The 19073-nt window shown below is 42.0% G+C and overlaps 1 protein-coding gene across 1 annotated transcript in view; it reads right to left on the reverse strand.

The window, feature by feature from the left end:
- NEDD9 (neural precursor cell expressed, developmentally down-regulated 9) overlaps window positions 1-17718 on the reverse strand; it is a 178988-nt gene extending 161270 nt beyond the window's left edge. Inside the window, exon 1 of the mRNA XM_032424871.1 lies at window positions 17560-17718. The gene's annotated coding sequence lies outside the window, so the exon portion shown is untranslated. The remainder of the gene's footprint in view (window positions 1-17559) is intronic.
- Between the last annotated feature and the right edge of the window lie 1355 nt (window positions 17719-19073).

Genomic DNA, 19073 nt, shown 5'->3' on the forward strand with positions numbered 1-19073 from the left:
AAAAATTATATATATATAAATATATATAATCTCTATTGATAATTATATATGATCTAATTATGTATGCATATATATGTATGTATATATGTGTGTGTTTATATGTATATATATATATAAATATACATATATACACACATATATGTATGTATATATATAATCTGTATTATATAATCTGTATTATATAATCTGTATTGTCTATATTATATATCTGTATTTTATATATATATGTGTATATATATATATATAAAATCTAAATGTGACCCTTAAGAAGCAATATTTAACATTAATAAGGGAAGCTATGCATTTGGAGGAGGGGTAAAGCACCAGGGCCTGGAACATTCAAGAGAAGATGTCAAGAAGGAAAGAGTATGTGAGCTAAGCCCGGTACATGAGTAGGAAGGAGAAATTAGTCTGGGCAATGGTGAAGGCACAGATATTCGAGGAATAGTTGGGAGACTGTAAAGGAAGAAAAATGAAGTGTTAATGCATGGTGTTATGTTGGCAGTCTTCCATTTCATCTCTCGTCCTATTCTGTGTGTTCTACCTCTCACTTCTCTTCTGCATGTCTTAAGTCTTACAGTAGCACCCCTGGGCCCAGCTACTAGCAACCAGAGCCGCAATGAATGCTTTGACCTCCATATTCTAGGAGCTTCTCTTCTTATTTTTTCCAGATCCTGTGATTTATTCTTTTTTTTTTTTTTTTAAGATTTTATTTATTTATTTATTAGAGAGAGTGTGAGAAACAGCATGAAAGGAGAGAGGGTCAGAGGGAGAGGCAGGCTCCCCACTGAGCCAGGAGCCTGATGTGGGACTCAATCGCAGGACTCCGGGATCATGACCTGAGCCGAAGGCAGTTGCTTAACCAACTGAGCCACCCAGGCCCCCCTCCTGTGATTTACTCTTTAAATTATATTGAACAGACCCAGTCACATTATTCTTTCACTTTAGTTTCTTTTTCTTTCTTGCCTTTCTCACTGGAGGGAGAGATTGTGTAGGTGTCAAAATTTGGCACTGGGTTGACTCTCATCATCCAGGAAATACACACCTACACACTTGGGATATGTCATAAACCACCAAGTCAAATGTGAATCTCTTTTATTAAATGGCAATACATCAGGAATTGAATGTGAAAGGAACAGACCTTCATTGACCATTCACCATATGTAAATTCTATGCAAAGCTTTATAGGGGACAGAAATGACTAAGAAGTTTACAAAAGCTTCATTTATTGGACAAGACAGATGGCTAACAACTAACTATGCTACTGTTGAAATAAACTATTGAGCCAAGACTCTGTTTCATCATACTCCATGATGATATGGCAATCTCCATTGATAGTGCGTTTTTAAAAATTTATTTAAAGATTTTATTTATTTGTTTGACAGAGAGAGAGTTAGCGAGAGCAGGAACACAAGCAGGGGGAGTGGGAGAGGGAGAAGCAGACTCCCCGCTGAGCAGGGAGCCTGACGTGGGGCTCGATCCCAGGACCCTGGGATCATGACCTGAGCCGAAGGCAGACGCTTAACGGCTGAGCCACCCAGGTGCCCCGATAGTGCATTTTTTTAACTTAAAATTTTTTCCTTATGAAATTTCTCTCATAGGATCTAACTGCTGAGGCAAAATTCAAAGGATTCTGCTAGCCCTGCTCAATTTCCAAATCCTTTTTTTTTTTTTTTTTTGACTAAATGATCCCTCTCAATTGAAGGACTCCCTCTCAATGCAGAGACTTCTCTGGTTCAGCTGAATTAACGTGTGCCACAGTTGTCTACATGGCATTCGCAGCCAGCTGTGGGATAGTCATCCCACTGACAGAACCAAAGACACAAAAACCTGGTGAAAGATGCAGTAGAGGGAATCCTGCCATGTAAAGTCATGATTAACAGGTTAGCACTGGAAGGGGATGCACAGGAGAAATTTCTTTGCCAGAAGTTGTGTAAGCCTAAAAATGATTTACCATTGGATGACTTCAATTATCGTGTGAAGATTCACCATCTAGATCTGATAAAAGAAAATTCTTAGAGTGTTATGGATACATATCCCCCCCCCCAAAAATGAGGGACATCAACAAAGCATGCCTAACTGAGTAGGAGGGAAAGACTGTGGTAAGTCCAAACTATGCTCATTTGAGACATTAAAGTACTAGACTCTAGGAGTATGTTTAGCCAAGGAAGATTCTGCATCGTAGTATGATATTGTATGTAGTTTGACAAAGTTGTGTCTTCAAAACAGTCACTCCCACTTCTGTAAGCCTGAGAAGGGAGGAACCCATCACCTCCATTCTTAGCTGGGGTTTGAAGGATACTATTTTGCTTATGCTAGAATGAAGTGAATAAATGCATGGATGTTTTTTAGTCAGGTAGATGTGAATTCAGATTCTGGGTGGGACAATCTTGGGTTTGTAGTCATTATAAACCTTAGAAATTTTTCCCATTTAATAGTAATGGCTAAACAAATTTTTAGGGCTTCTCAAGTATAAGACACTATTGTAAGGGATGGATATATATTACTTCATCTAAATTCACAATAATCCAATGAGTTGATGTGCAGAAATGAGTTAATACAGCAGGGCTGAGGGCTTAGAAGGCCCTGCTTGCAAGGTTGGCCCTTGGCTGGCATTTGGGAACTTGGATTTCAGGAGGGTTTCCACCATTCCTGATAAGAGTTACTCACTGTATCTAACAGTTTGTACAAACAATGTAGTTTATGCTAACACCCTCTCCCTTTCTGGGAATTTGAAATTTTGGTATGTGGCAGATAAATGGTGCCTAAGTGACCAGCCCTCACTCAAAACTCTAGCCCTGAGTCTCTGATGAGCTTCTCACCCTTGCCGTGACTCGTTGGAGGAATTAAGTGTATCCTCTGTGACTCCCCTGGGAGAGGATTCTTGGTAGCTTGTGTCTGGTTTCCTCTGGACTTTGCCCCATGTGCTCTTCCCTTTGCTGATTTCTATTTGAGTCTGTTGGGCGTAATAAATCATAGCTGTGGGTATGACTATATGCTGAGTCCTCTGAGTCCCCCTGGTGAGTCATCAAACTGGAGGTGGGCTTGGGGACCCATGGCACAGGTATGTGGCATTATTATCATCTCTGTTTTAAAGGTGAAGATGTGGCTTCATGGAGAGGTTACTCCATGAGAGGTAACTATCTTAAAGGCACATAGCAGGTGAGCAGCACCACCAGGACTTGAACCCAGGAAGGCTAGCTCCAGAGCCCTTGTTTCCCCCTGTGGAGGCTCTAAACTTATAATACCTCCCTCATTGTGTGATCGTGAGGCAAAGGAGGTGTGCTTGCTCAGAACATACTAAGTGCTCAGTGAAACTCTATTATATTATTATGCACCAGTCCTCTATCCCTTCCTTCCACCTGCTAACCAGGAAATCTACCTAATTTCCCTATAGGCCAATGATAGATAAGTAGAATGTCTCTAAGAAGCTGAAACATGCATGAGGAGGGAAATGAAAGGGAACGGTATGCAACTCAATGACTTATTTTTTTAACAATAATATCTATCATAAGATCTTTTCTTTTAGCCAAATGGAGCTTCTATGATTCCACTCTTCTTTCCTTGCCTCTTCTGTCTCCTTGGGCCCAGCTTGGAGGGGTTGGACAGTGTGGTGATGGTGATGAAATCAGCAGAGCTGGCTGGGTGTTTAGGAGAACTGAGGCAGAACCAGGAGAGGGGCCAGGCAGTTTTGGTTGAGCCTCTTTCATAATGGTAACCCTATTTTCTACCACCCATCCCCCAGATGGGAACATATTGTCTTGCAACAGAATATTGTATTTTTTTTTGTAGAAACCATATTTTTAAAAATTCAGTTTAATTAACATGTAGTGTATTATTAGTTTCAGAGGTAAACTTTAGTGATTCTTCAGTTGCATATAACACCCAGTGCTCATTCCATCAAGTGCTCTCCTTAATGTCCATCACCCAGTTACCCCATACACTCACCGACCTCCCCTCCAGCAGCCCACTGTTTGTTTACTATAGTTAAGAGTCTCTAATGGTTTGTCTCCCTCTCTGATTTCATCTTATTTTATTTTGCCTTCTCTTCCCCTATGTTCATCTATTTTGTTTCTTAAATTCCACATATGAGTGAAATCATCTGATATTTGTCTTTCTCTGACTGACTTATTTCGCTTAGCATAATACCCTCTAGTTCCATTCATGTCATTGCAAATGGCAAGGTGTCATTCTTTTTGATGGCTGAGTAATATTCCATTATACACACACACACACACACACACACACACACACCATATCTTCTTTATCCATTCATCCAACAATGGACATCTGGGCTCTTTCCATATTTTGACTATTGTGGACATTGCTGCTATAAACATTGGGGTGCATGTGCCCCTTTGAATCACTGTGTTTGTATCCTTTGGATAAATACCTAGTAGTGCAATTGCTGGGTTGTAGGGTAACTCTATTTTTAACTTTTTGAGGAAACTCCATACTGTTTTCCAGAGTGGCTACACAAGTTTTGCAACAGAATACTTAAGATTCTGCTTGCTAAAATTATTTCTCAATCACCCTCACTCATTTCCTACCTTTCAAGCAGAAACATCCAGTTTCTTTCCACTGAGGAAACTAAATAAACCTAGCATTTCACAGACTTATTCTTACACTGCTTTCAAAGAAAAACAGCTCTTCCTGCCAAATGCCTATTTGCTATATGTCAGAGCAAATGTATGGCAAGTTGCTGTGTTGCCCTAATTAGTAGAACAAGATGTCCTACTTAGAGCTGAGTTGGCTAAAGCGCAGTACATCTACATGGCAGAATCTGGACAGTAAAGGAAGATGTCCTTGATGTAAAACTTCATCTCCTCCATCTCCTCCCCAAAATGCCTTTTACTAGAGAAACAAACTTATTTTATAGTAAGAAATATGACTTAAAATGTAAATGGCCAGTGAGTAGTGGCTTGGTGATGCCTAAATCTAAATCAATGAGATCAAATCCTTCCCTACGAGCACATTTTGATGAAGTCAAATTGGAAGGAGTCCACGCCTTCCACGGATATCAGAGAGTTAGAAAGTGGACTTGGTCAGAACAAGAGCCAAAAGAAGGAGATGAGACTTAGGAAGAGAAGCTGAAGGGCCACTTCATCTGTATAGTAGATTTTCTCATGGGAAATCTTGGCCTTCGGTGGGCAGTATGATAAAAGCAATATAGGAGGGGTGGAAATTTGAACAAAAATATCCTATCTTGCAATAAAACCCATTTTTATCTAAGAAAAATCAATGTCCTTACACCAAAGGTGTGTTCACTGTCGGGATCCACTGCAAAGAGTTGCCACATCATTGGATAAACTCCTTTAAGCCAATGACTCAGGTTCAGTCCTAGCTAGGTCTTTTGCTCAGTTGCCCAATTTTACATAAGTTACCTCATCTCAATTGCCCAATTTTACATAAGTTACCTTTGGACCTCGATCTCCTCAGTTTCGTTATCTGTAGAGTGGGGGATATAATAATGCTCCCAGGACCCCTGTGGGCACTGGATAAAATGATGTGGGTCAACGTGCCGACTGAATTGTAAATCAATACCTAAAGTTTGGTCTCCAGGTTTCACTGTATTGAACATTCAGAAAGGAGGGTTACTTCAAGAGGAGAGCCTTATAAAGCTAAATTGCTAATGGAATGGGCATTGCAATAAACTCACTTCTATGACCAAATATTAACTTTTCTTATTGCAGCAGCTGAATCCTTCCTCTCGGGTTGGTCTAAAAAGTGGTCCAAAAAGGTGATGGGCATCAATTAAGACTTAGGTCAGAGTCTCTGAAGTAGCCAGTGATTTAGTTTCTGAGATGAAGGAAAACAAAAATCTTAACCAATGGCTGGATAAAAATAACATTCCTTTCTATTGTGATCATCCGACATCAAGGAAATGTTTGAAATTTAGGCAACATAGTATGATATGCCTGCTACAGTTATTATATGGTGAAACTTCTGAAAAACACAGCGGCACAAGTGTGTTTTATCAATCTTTGCTGTTGGTAAGAATCGTGGGGAAAGCAAATTTGAGTCACTTCCCAATGCAGTTCACTCTAAAATGGATCATTATTCTAAGGGACTCGTCATGCCTGTTAGATTCAGATTCATCTGCTTGGAGTCCCCCACCCCCACCCCGCCCCCTCTCTGCTCCCCATCATTCAAACCTCTGTGCTTTCTTCACAAATGCTGCACACAGACTGTCATTAGGTGCAGAGTAAGCTGCAATTAGCAAGTCTGTCAGCTTCTCTTACAAGGAACTTATTTTTCAGTGGAAATTTTTGTAATGGTTCCTGTCTGATCTTTAACTCTTCCCTGGAGACCAAACTCCCTAGCTCAATTCTTGGCAACTCAACTCTAAGAGTGAATGATACCCCTTTGGACCAATTAATTACTGTAATTTCTTAAAAATTTAGCTACTAGCTCTTTTGGCACCTTCCGCACAGCACCCCTTGCAAATAAATCCTGCAGAGCTCTGAAATGTTTGGCCTCCCTGTTTGAACCCTCAGAGACTTGCAAGACTGAGTCTCAGTTCTCACAAGGCCTCTTCAGTGTGGTCAGGGGTAGTAGGCAAAAGCCTCAGTGTTTCAGGGACTCACTTGCATTTCATTTACTAGGTGAGGGTGATAAGGTGTTTGCCAACGTCCCCCAGCTCAGTGACCAAGGGGCTGTGTAGACTTTATAGTGTATCCCCTGGAAACTGCTTCTCCCCTCTCCTCTAGGCCCATGGGGTCCCTTGCAAGTTGAGAAGCAGAGCTAGGGTTGGAACATAACTAGGAATCTAAACAGAGGGAGAAAGGTTTTAAACTTAAAAGGCAAAAATAATGAAGATCTCTTTAACTTACAAATAAAATGCAAATAATTTAATTTATCAACTAGAGATATTCCTGTGATTCCTCATGAGCACAGAAAATCGAGTTGTCTGTGTGAAAATCGAGTTGTCTATGTCTCTCAAGAGGCCATACAGTGATTTTCTTTTCTATTTGTTTGAGTCACACTGAGCTAACTACTATAACTACTACATGACTACAAATCAACATACAATGAAAGAAATCATCCCAATAGTTTTGTGACTTCAAACCTGCTTGAAAAAAGCCCCAGGCTGGCAGGGCCCTATTGGTGCTCTTCCCCCGTGTTGCCCAGCACACGGCAGGGATTCCAGAAATACTTTTGACTGGTGACTGATAGGCGTGTTGGTCTACATGGTGACAAAGGCTATCCTCCTTGTATTTCATCTTCATGAGCTCATGTTTATCACCGAGGTAATGAAATACCATTTTGACCCTCTTTACAGAGGCTGAGATGAATTTAATTGGATTATTTCATTCACCCTAGAAGTCTTTGGGTTTTTTTTTTTCATGCTCTTCTCTTCCAGAATTCTTTTCTTGTCAAACCCTATTCATTCTTGAGGCCCCTTCTCTTTTATGAAAACTTATTCTCTGTCCTACTCTTCTTCCTCATAGCTAGTATGTACTGAGCTTTTAATGCGTCAGATACGGCTCTAAGAGTTTTGCATATATTAACTCATAGAACATTCAAAACCATGTACTGAGTCATAAAAACCACTGAGTGAGGTATTACTGCTCTTACCTCCCATCTGTAGAGGAGAAACTGAGAAACAGAAAGGTAGAGTGTAACGTGCCCAAAACCACACAGTAGTAAGGGGGTAGAAGTGGGACTAAGACCCAGCCTATTGGCTCCAGAGTTGTCTTCCTAAATATTCCACCGGTTATCAAGCCCTCTTGGATCTGCCCATTTCCTGAACTCTGCTGATCCCTTTTGCTTTTGACTTTTTTTTTTTTTTACAAGGAGATAGATACTAATCATCATTTTACTAAAAATAGGCTTAATACTCTATGTTCTATTGTATTTGTCGTTTTGGATTTAGTTCATATCTTTTCGTATATTTGTGTATAGATCACTTTTATTCTTTTATTTTTAACAGTAGCATGGTATTCCAAAGTGTGGATTCCCAAGTTATAAAAAAGGATCCTTCTGATGGACATTCGGACTGTGTTCACATTTTCAATATCCTGCACAACTGCATTTCGAATCACTGCAGAAGAAAGAAACACATGCTAGGTTGAAGTCAAATAGAGAGTGTGGGGTCAGGTAGCTCTTCTCTGCTAAGTAATAAATTATTCAGCAGAGAGAAAATGAGACCAATAGTGCTGCTGGAGGCATTAACTCGTGTACATAAAAACTCTTTTCTCTATCCAACACTTTGTTTAACTGTGACATAGACACATTTTGCCACTAAATCTTCCCAGCAGGAACCCGGGAGGGCCGATGGCAGGCCTGCTTGGGGTAAGGTATTATGTGAAAGCATTCCTGACATTTTCCTATGGCTGAAACAAGCAGCTAGCCACATTTTCTCAGAAAAATGCTCAGGCCAAAAATCTTCTTTGCTCAGCTATATTGACTTGAACTCTGTTTTTCAATCAGGCTGTTATTCAAATACTGGAGCAGATCCAAATTTGCTTTCCTGAGGAAATGTCCATCTCTGCCCACAACATGTGCAGGCCAAGAGGGTGGGCTTCTGGCCTCTCACGAGGGACAATGTGCCAGAAGGCTGGGTCCTGTGTCTGCCCTCCCACGACCTGCACGCAAGTCAAAGGGAGCAGCTCACAGATCCCTAGAAGTCCATTGGGGCACAGCCACCTTGCGCTTCGGCTCAGACCACCTAGTCTTCCCTGCACAATCTCCTCACACTTTTCTGTTTCCTATTCTTCCATATGGGCCATCTGAACCTCAGCCCTCCTGAGCAGGCTTCCTGACATAAAGAGCTCTTCTTCTCCTGGACAGTAATGGCATTGGCCTCTAACATTCACTTGGCGAATCACTCACTCATCATTTGTTTATCCACTCAACAGATATTTGTTTTGCACCTACCAAGTGCCAGAGTTGCAGCACTGAACAAAACTAAGTCCTTCCCTGACAGAGCTGGCATTTTCAGGGGAGGAAACAGAAAATCAAGCAAACACACAGGTATTTACTACACCGGGTGGTGGTCAGTGCAGGTATGGAGTGGGTGTTCGAGGCGGGGATGTGGCTATTTCATATAACGTGGTAAGGGAGGGCAGCGTGATAAGGTGACCCATGACCTAAGAGCTGAGGGAGGGGAGGAGCCTCACAGGTAAGTCTTGGAAGGTCCTTCCAGCACACAAGTCATGAGTTGGACGCACACTTGGCCATTTAGGGGAGCATCAAGGAGGCCATTTAGCGGCTCTGCAAATGTGATTTTTGTTTTGCAAATGTATGTTTTCTCCTTAACTCAAATGTGAGCTTCTTGAGAGTGGGGGTGGGGGGCATGGTAGAGATGACAGGTGATGCTTTCTTTAGTAAAATTCTGTTCTCTGAAGTACACTGATCTGTAGTATGTGTTCTTGTGCCCTTTCCAGCCCTTTCCAAAAACTTTGATTGGATTATTTCCCCTAGCTGTGACACTTGACTATCCTAAGAAAATACTAATGCTCTCTCAGAGCATAAGTTGTGCACATGACCCTCAAATGCCCAGGGCAACATATCACACTTAGCAAGCTGGCACGGATAACCTCATCTTAAAAAAAAAAAAAAGATTCTCAGTTCTAAACAGTATGAACTAATGCCTTTTTCTCTAAGCCTGCCCTTGCATCAGACAAGACACCAAAACCACAATGAAAATAGAGGCCAGTAAAGTAAATAACTTAAAGCAACCAAGGTAACACCATCAAACAGTCCTGTCTTTCCAAATCAATACTTCTCAAATCAGAACACCCTGATGAAGTGGTTCTTTTATCCATCTTGCCATAAAAATAAAGAAATTATGAAAAAAAATCAAGTAACTATGCACAATGTACCTTGATCATTTTATTTTAAATACAATGGTTTGCAATTGTCAATCCTTACTGTCATTTATAACTGAATTAGATGTGCTTTCAAAAGCTGTATAATGGATAGCATGTTGTGTATAATTGTTGAATGTGTTTAAGGTCATTGTATAATTTACATCTGAAGTCTCTTGTCAACCATCAAGTCTATGAAGACACAACCTCATTATGTCCCAATACCACATTATCAAGGAAAATTGCATTTGATTGACTTGTGTTGTATTTGCAGTGCTTCTTGAGGACATAAAACCTACAGGTGTTTTTAATTACTTGGACATCTCTTACATATGAATTCCTTAGAGACGGGGATTTTGTCTACTTAGCCTCACTGTTGAATCCTCAACACCTTGCACAATGCCAGCCCATAGGGGTCCCTTAACAAATGTTGAATAACTAACTAACTTACTTTCTTAAATGAGATACGGTACCTGTGATTGTTAATTTTATGTGTCAACTTGGCTAGACCAAGAGACCCAGATATTTGATCAAAGATTATTTTACATGTTTTTGTGAAGTTATTTGTTAGGTAAGATTAGCATTTAAATTAGTTGACTCTGAGTAAAATAGATAACCCTCTGTAATGTGGGTGAACCTCATCTAATCAGTTGACAGTCTTAAGAGAAAAAGACTGCTCTCGCCCTGAGCAAGAATTCTGCCAGCAGACTGACTTTGCACTCAGCAGCAATAGCACCTCTTCCCCTGGTTTCCACCTGCCAGCCTGCTCTGCAGATTTTGAACTTGCCAGCTTCCATAGACACATAAGCCAATTTCTTAAAATAAATCTTTCTGTATACAAACATATATGCTCACATACTATTTGTTCTGTTTCTTTAAAGAACCCTGACTAGTTCAGTATGCCTTAATCATTTATTCTCTCAGTGAATCAATCAATATATGTTATTTACCAAGAATCATTCTCACCCACCAAGACCCCACAGCCACCAAAGCCAGACCAGTGACACAACCCTGGAGAGGTTTTGACCTCAACTTCTCCACTCTGGTGGAGGGCCAGAGAGCCTTACTTGCTCAATGTTTCATTTTTTCTTGTGATGCAAAGCACCTGTACATCTTCTCTCTAGAGAGACAGGTGCCAGGAGAACATTGTACTTGCTAAAGCCATGTTGTGATGGTGTTATGGGAGGTACCAACTTACTACTGTGATTTTAGGGGAAAATACTTCCCATAGTGATGCGGAGCCATTAATAGTATCACTTCCTCTAAATATTTCCACTCTTTACGAGTGAAGCTGTGGGTGGGGAATTTCTGTCATGGAAACTAGCCAAAAGGTTACAAAAGGTTCACGGACACTGTACCATTTGATGACTGTGTGGTCGCTAACTGGTCCCATATATGCTAAGGGAAAGATGATTCTAAAAATACATCAGCGGGAAGCCTCTAGGGGAGCATGGTATGAAATTTGGTTCTCTTCGGGATCTAGCAAAGTGATTAGCAGTCACAGAGCCCGTTTGCTGACCTGGGGGAGGATGCAATGTAGAGTAAGTATTCAAATAGAGCCTTCCGCCAAGAGTTTATGTGGTAGGAGAAGCGGACATTGAGAAGGAAAGCCTTCCTTATTGTGCCCACAGTAAGCACAGTTCTCATGTGGGAGTTATGTTTTATCTCTGAGAGTCATTTTTATCTCTTTCTTCCTTCCACTTAAGGCCCCTTCCCTCCTTTGATGTCTTTTTCCTTCTGGCCCTCAGTTCTCTACTTCATTTACCTCTTATCTCCAGTTAAAACCTGTTTCTTTTTTTTTTTTTTTTAAAGATTTTATTTATTTATTTGACAGAGAGAGAGATAGTGAGAGCAGGAACACAAGCAGGGGGAGTGGGAGAGGGAGAAGCAGGCCTCCCGCCGAACAGGGAGCCCGATGCGGGACTCGATCCCAGGACCCCGGGATCATGACCTGAGCCGAAGGCAGACGCTCAACGACTGAGCCACCCAGGCGCCCAAACCTGTTTCTAACATGCAGCAAAGCTTCACACCTCTGCTGGTTGTACTTTGTGCACGAGAGAGGGGGAAATTTGGGGAGCACTGTGCCTTCCTGAAATTATACTCTGAGCCTCCATCTTTGGCAATTACCTAGCACTCTCAATGGATAGAAATGATAGATGGTCATATGTTTACACAAAAGAACACTGTACAGCCATCAAAATAACTCATCAATGCCTATTTACATCAACATGGATAATCCTCAGAAATAATGTTGAGCCAAAGAGCCAGACATGGAAGAATATGTATGGTATGATTATATTTGTTTCAAGTTCCCAAACAGGCACAAATAAACTGCATATACAGTACACATAAATTATATATAAGTTAATTTTTATAGAAATATGTTTATGCATGAAGTGCACATACATATATAATATATGTATACATATAGACATATGAGGCCGATCTAAAAAAAGGAAGGGAATGTGATTAACACAAAATTTAAGACAGCAGTTCCCTTTTTTGGGGGGCATGGGTAGAAACAGGTACAATTGGTAGGCCGCTCGAATCAGGCTTCAAGTGTCGATAAAGTGAGCAGTAGTTCAACATGTATTTGTTTTATTTTCTATTATTATTTAGAATGTATGTCTACATAACATGTACTTCTTTGTGGTATGAAATGTTTCACAATATTTTACAATTTTTCTGAAGTGAAATTTACCTGGGTTATTAATCCTCATTTATCTTCCTTGGGAAAGGAAGGGAAGGGCTCAGGGAATAACAGCTGGTTATAAAAATTAAAGAGAAAGCTCATTGAGTTATAGACCTCCATTAGCCAACACTTCTAATCATCCGAAGCGAATGTGAAGAACATGGTTGCATCGACACCTCCTTCAGCCATTGCCAAGTGACTTCTGAACCCCTGGGGAGGCTCACTCGAGGCAGAACCACCGTGTATGTAATGGAGCCTTGCGGTGTGTCAGTTTCACCTGGTCTACCATCACCAGCTGGATATTTGGGAGCCAGGGTGGGCACACTGAAGTTGTTTATTTGAATGATTAAAACTCAGCAGGGGGCGCCTGGCTGGCTCAGTAGGGTAAGTGACTGACTCTTCATTTCGGTTCAGGTCCTGATCTCCGGGTCTTGAGATCAAGCAAGCTCCGCCTGTCGGGTTCTGTGCTGGGTGTGGAGCCTACTTAAGATTCTCTCTCTCCCTTTCCCTTTGCACCCACCCTTCTGCTCTCACCCAAGTTCAATCTCTCTCTAAAAAAAAAAAAAAAAGTGCAGCAAAGGGTAGTGTGATCACCCCCTGCCTAGGACATCCCCATCGTTCCTGGGCGAGCGGCACTCCCAGGATGGGTGCTGGGTGGAATGAGATGCCCCTGTGACCTTGAGGAGCTCCTGCTCTAGAGAAGCTCTGCCAGTCTTCTCGCAAAGTCCTACCTTCCAGCGTCTGCATACTGGGTGTGCTGCCAGTACAATCAGTAACATGATTTTTTTTCTTTAAATCGACTCACTTTTTTTTTAACTTAAAGATGTTTATAGCATCAGATAATTTATACCACTCCTGCAGATAAATTACCAGTGCCATTAAGGTTAATAGAAGGTAATCATGAAAAATAGATGCGGGAGAACAAAACCATCCTGTTAACTTTTAGCTAGCGAGCATTGCCTGCCGATGGCTCTCAGCCCAAGGGCCCACTTTCTTTTTGTTTAAAATGATACTTGGCCAATGGTTAGAGAATGTTAAGATCAGGCCAAAATCAGAGGCTCAGAAGAGTGAAAATGGAGAAGTTTTCTATGACAAAGTCTAGTGACTCAGCATGATTTTAGGCCATATCTATATATCGTGTACCATGTAAAACTATCATATGGTGCACCACAGTTTGGAAATTTTGATCAAGTGACTTGCAAGGAGACAGATAAGCAGAAGGCAAATGGAGGGGGCTTTTTGTAAGATGTGGTACAGTTTTGTAGAGGACATGTTAAGTCTAAAGGTGCTCTCCCTGCAGCACCTGGTTGGCAGTCGGTGGAGCATGTGACTCTTGATCTCAGGGTTGAAGTTCGAGCCTCACGTTGGATGTAGAGATACTTAAAAACAGAAGCTTAAGGGAAAAAAAATAAAGGAGCTCTCCCTATGGTAGTACCTGGGTCCTTTCTGTAAGCAGGATCTCAGAAGGGGATGAAGAGGACCCTGAATGGATATGAGAGAGATCAAAATGCAGATATCTAAGATTAAATAGGGAATAGCGGATGACATGACCCGAGTGTCCACAGCGCTGTGTAGCAGATTGTCTCAGCTTCAATTTCACCAAAGCAGACCCTGACTCAGATTCAAGTGCATGTAGTTTAACAAATGATCCCAGGACACCCTGGTGGGGAGCAGAGAGTGGGGGATGGGTAGTGAGAAGGCACATGAAAGGCACATTATCAAGCCAGCTACCACTGTGCGCAACTGAGCTTGAGCTCACGAGGAAACTTTGGGGCAAAGGTAAAAGGCTTGTCTTAGAGTTATTCCATTCAGGCCTGAGGGAGCTGGGATATTTATGGCCCATTGGAGAGTTAGTTTCTGGGCATTTTCATTTGCCTTTAAGCAATTACAGTGGCCCTACCTGGCTTAGAGAAAGCTCTCAGATCTTTAAAGATTCAGGCTGTTAGAAGTTAGTCCAGTTCTGGCAAACCATGAGAGACTCTTAGCTCTAGGGAGCAAACTGAGGGTTGCTGGAGGGGAGGTGGGCGGGGGGGTAGGGTGACATGGTGATGGGGATTAAGGAGGGCACCTGACAGAATGAGCACTGGGTGTTACATGCAATTGATGAATCACTAAAGTCTACCTCTGAAACTAATAATACATTACATATTAACTAAATTGAATTTAAATAAAGAATTAAAAAAAGGGAGGGAATAAAGGGATGTCCCCAAGAGGTGAGCAGCTTGTAAGAAAGACGAATTAAAGGAGTAATCATCCTCTTAACTATGACAAAAAAAAGAAGAAGATGACAAAGAAGAAGTTAGTTCAGTCCTGATGAGGCCGGAGGGATCTAGGTAGGAAACTGACTGCTTTTACTACACCCTCCCTCTGCTAGAAACTTAAAAAAACCGGTCCTGTTTAATCCTTACCAGAGCATTCCAAGAGAGCTAGTTCCCCTAATTTACATACAGAAAAAGAGGCACCGGAGCTGTTTCATTTGCCCAAAGTCATACACAGCCTGTGTTCTATACCTCTGGTTACACCTTTCTAGTCTTCTTTTTCAGTATTGAGGTGAAATTCACATAACATCAATTAGACATTTTAGAGGACTATTCAGCAACATTCAATATATTCACAGTACTGTGCAGTCACCACTTCTACCTCGATCCAAGACATTTTTGTCACCCCAAAAGGCAATCTCGGACGCATTAAGCCCTCTCTCCTCATTTTCCCCTCCCCCAGCCCCTAGTAGCCACCAATCTGCATTCTGTCTCTACTGATTGACCCATTCTGGATATATATATATATATATATATATATATATTTTAAGATTTTATTTATTTGACAGAGAAAGACACAGCCAGAGAGGGAACACAAGCAAGGGCAGTGGGAGAGGGAGAAGCAGGCTTCCCGCTGAGCAGGGAGCCCAATGTGGGGCTCGATCCCAGGACCCTGAGATCATGACCTGAGCTGAAATCAGGAGCTGGATGCTCAACCTACTGAGCCACCCAGGCGCTTCTTCCTCGGGATTCAGTTCTAAGCCAACCTCCTGCTTTCTCATTTGATACTTTCCCTCAGGTGTGTATTACCAGAACCCGAGGCTGCAATTACCAACTCTACGCCAAGGATCCTCAGACCTCCGCTTGGAGCTGTAGATATTGGTCAGTGTTGACTGCCTAGCTGACATCTGCCTTTGGATCCATTCTAGAACTGAACTAACCTGGGCCTGGTCCCCACCACCTTCACCAGTTTCTGTGATCGACAAGCAGCATCAACATCCATTTGGATGTGCAAACCAGGAAACTGGGGGTCATCTTTGACAATCCCCCCTCCCCCACTCTCCTTTTCTGTCCACCACAAAGCGCTGTTGATATTCCTTTCTAGATGACTTTTAAATTTGTGTAATCCCTTCTCCGCTGCCACCACTCTTGGCTGTACTCACACAGATATGCTCGCTTGGCTGACTTCATCCACCTTCTCATTGGTCTCCCTGTCTCTAGGTGTGGCCCCCTCCCATCCATTCTCCACACCTATGGAAAGGGATTTCTGAGAAATGCAAATCGGACCCCAGCACCTCTACATTCTGCGGGGCTTTTAGAATCAGCAGCATCTTTTATACTGAAACTTTGGGCTCATTTTGAGCCACTCCCCACTTCCCTCTTGTTGCACTGACCTTGATTTTGCCAGATAATTCTGTGATCTCCTACCTCAGGAAATGGTCTCCGCTGTTCCCTCTGCCTGGAGCATAGCCCTTGTGAACTCCTACGCCTTTTTCAGTTCTAGTCTCACCTTCCTTCTAGAAACCTCCCTGCCTCCCAGATGAGATCAGCTTCCCCTACAATATGTTCTGATCCTTATCACATTTGTGTAATTAGTGATTAACGTCTGCTTCTCTCCTGGACTGTAAGCTTTTTGGAAATAGGACAACATCAATTTTGCTTCATCCTATGTAAGTTTTGACTTAAACACAGCTGCCACACAGTGAATACTCACTAGATAGGTGTTAAATACATGAATTAGCTAATTAATGAGAAATGAAGTGCCACCTTAAAGCTGATTTCACATCCTTCCCTCTCCCCTTTGCCCCATTCTTAAAACAGGAATGTCCTTGAAAATGGGGAGGAATTTCCTCCCAAACTTGGAAGGAAACAGAAACAAGGAGGAAAACCACTTGGTTGGTTCCCAGAGTTCTGTCACTTCTGGGTGAGAATCAGCTTCTGGGGGGAGGGGGGTGCTCCTCAAGGAAGGGTTAAGAAGACCAGAGCACCCACTCTCAGCTCTCATCACTGGCACAGGGGGAAAAAACTGCTCACCAATGTCCACACAACTTTGAACAACGCATAACCCTTTTAGAATGGCTTCCCCCTTTCAAGTTGTATATGTTCTTCATATTGAAATAATTTCAGCAAGATAAAAACCCTTTGTGGAAGAAAGGCAATCAAATGAATGAACTAGTTACGTGACTTAGTAAATATTGAGAAAAGGAAGGATGAAGCTGTTGGGGTGGCCCAGTGTGACCAAGTAGAACACCGTGCAATTTGTTCCCAACCCCTTAGAGATGATGCTAAGGACAAGGTCTCTGCAGAGCTGGACACAACAAGTCCAATTCTCAATCATGGTTTCTTGTCCCCTCAAGGGTCGTTCCCAGAGGACCTGAAAATGACATTATAAATGACTCAAATCCACCATCAAGTGTAAGTGATAGCCCACATTTAGGAAGTATGGAAATCATTTAAAAAGAGCCAAAGCACAAGGTTATCACAGGTAAGCTCTCTGAGGAGGGCAGCAAGAGGGGAGGAGCTATCCAGCTCCTACACCAGGAAGCACCTACCCAGGATGATTCAAAAACTAGAATCGTGTAGCTTTTAGGCTGCATTAAAGCCAATGCCTGCAGGCCACCTTGAAAGAAACCTGGAGTCCCCCTTTCCTCCTTTGGGGCATGTTGAGTCCCTCTGGGTTCCAGTTAAGGGGTATCAACAGTGGGGAACACTAACAGATGTCTGACACCAACTCAGGAAGTCAGTCTGAGTGAGTCTCCCCACCCCCTCAGGCCACAGCGAGTGTCTGGGAACTCACCCAGGGCAGGACCACTGTTGCTGGCTCATCGGGTCTTCCCTGGTGTTTTTGCCCTCTGTCTGACCAGGCAGGTGGGAGGTGGCAGCTTAGTCCTGCCTCATGATTATGCTTCTCTCTTGCTGCAGCCACCAGACTTGCTTCTAAAGGCAGCTGCAAGCATTTCCTTACTGGGCAACCACACACGTAGAATGTGAGTGGCGTCCGTACGTGTGTGTTTTTCCTTCCGGTTGCTGTAAGTGATGTTGTCTCGGTTCATTTCCTCTCTGTGCCACATTTTTTTTTTTCTCTGATACACAGGGGGCGATTTGTAGCTTAGGGACAGGTGGGAAATCTAGCTCTACTCTGGACTGCTTGCTATTTTGAGAAGAGAGGTGATCTTTAAATTATGATTGCAATGAAATGTAGGGCATAAGCTACTTTCTAGGCGGCATGGAGGCAAACATTAGGCTATTGCAAGGCCAACTAGATTAGGATTTTGTGGTTTTAGGGACTTAAAATATCCTAAAGATTTCCACTATAAATTGACGTGAAACATCTTTTCATTTAACCAGTATTTATTGAGTCTGTGCATTGCAAGAGGTACCCTGCTAGACATTGGGTACACAGATGGAGAATTCCTATTTCCAGTGTGGTATAGAAGCAGAGATTGAGCAAGGGAATTGGGAAGGGAATTTGGAAGTTACTTAGTCCCAAATCCTTTGTCTTCTCACCGTGCTTTTGAGTCGCAGCCAAGTGGTATGGTCTGAGGCTAACCACCTGGTGGTTGCCCTTTAAATGCTTTTGATCTTTCTGTGACTCAGTTTCCTCATCTGTAAAATGGGAGTAGTCATAGGATTGTTGTGGGAATTGAATGAGTTGTTCTATGTAAAGCACTCAAGGGATGGCTGCCACAAGTATATGAGCGTTTGCTATTATCATTAGTGGCCAATTTTATTAGCATGAGCTCAGTTCTTTGCTTTTTGCCTTCTCTTTCCACTTCTTGTCCCTTACTGGTGCCTAGAGATGATTGGGGGACAGAGAGGGTGGAGGAGAGAGGGAGATGTTTTGAAGAATCAATACTCCCCAGTGATCCAGCAGCTTGGGATGCTCTTGCTTGCTCTATCATTAAGACAAGGAAAGCACTGTCCTTGGACTTCCCTTCATCCTTGTCCTCTGTTCATGCTGTATACTGCATTCTTGTGACTTCTATTTTGTTGTTGTTGTTTTGTTTTGCTTGAATTTCCTGTAATACTTCTCTGAAATTCAGATCCGTGTCATTTATTTTTAAATGTCGAGCTTGTCTGAATCATATTAAGGACATACTTGGCCCATAAGCAGATGCCACATTTAAACAAAGAAACAAACATTCAGCTCAATGTCTTGTGTAATTAGGACTTATAAATAAATCAATAACAAGAACATCTACGGCAATCTTCATATGTGTATTACATCCATAGGTATAATTAGCAATATTCATGATAAAAATATCATCTATTTTTTCTTTCTCTCTTCTTTTCCTTAAAAAAACACACCAC

The sequence above is a fragment of the Phoca vitulina genome, unplaced genomic scaffold (genome assembly GCF_004348235.1).
Source record: "Phoca vitulina isolate PV1807 unplaced genomic scaffold, GSC_HSeal_1.0 scaffold31, whole genome shotgun sequence".
Taxonomy (NCBI): domain Eukaryota; kingdom Metazoa; phylum Chordata; class Mammalia; order Carnivora; family Phocidae; genus Phoca; species Phoca vitulina.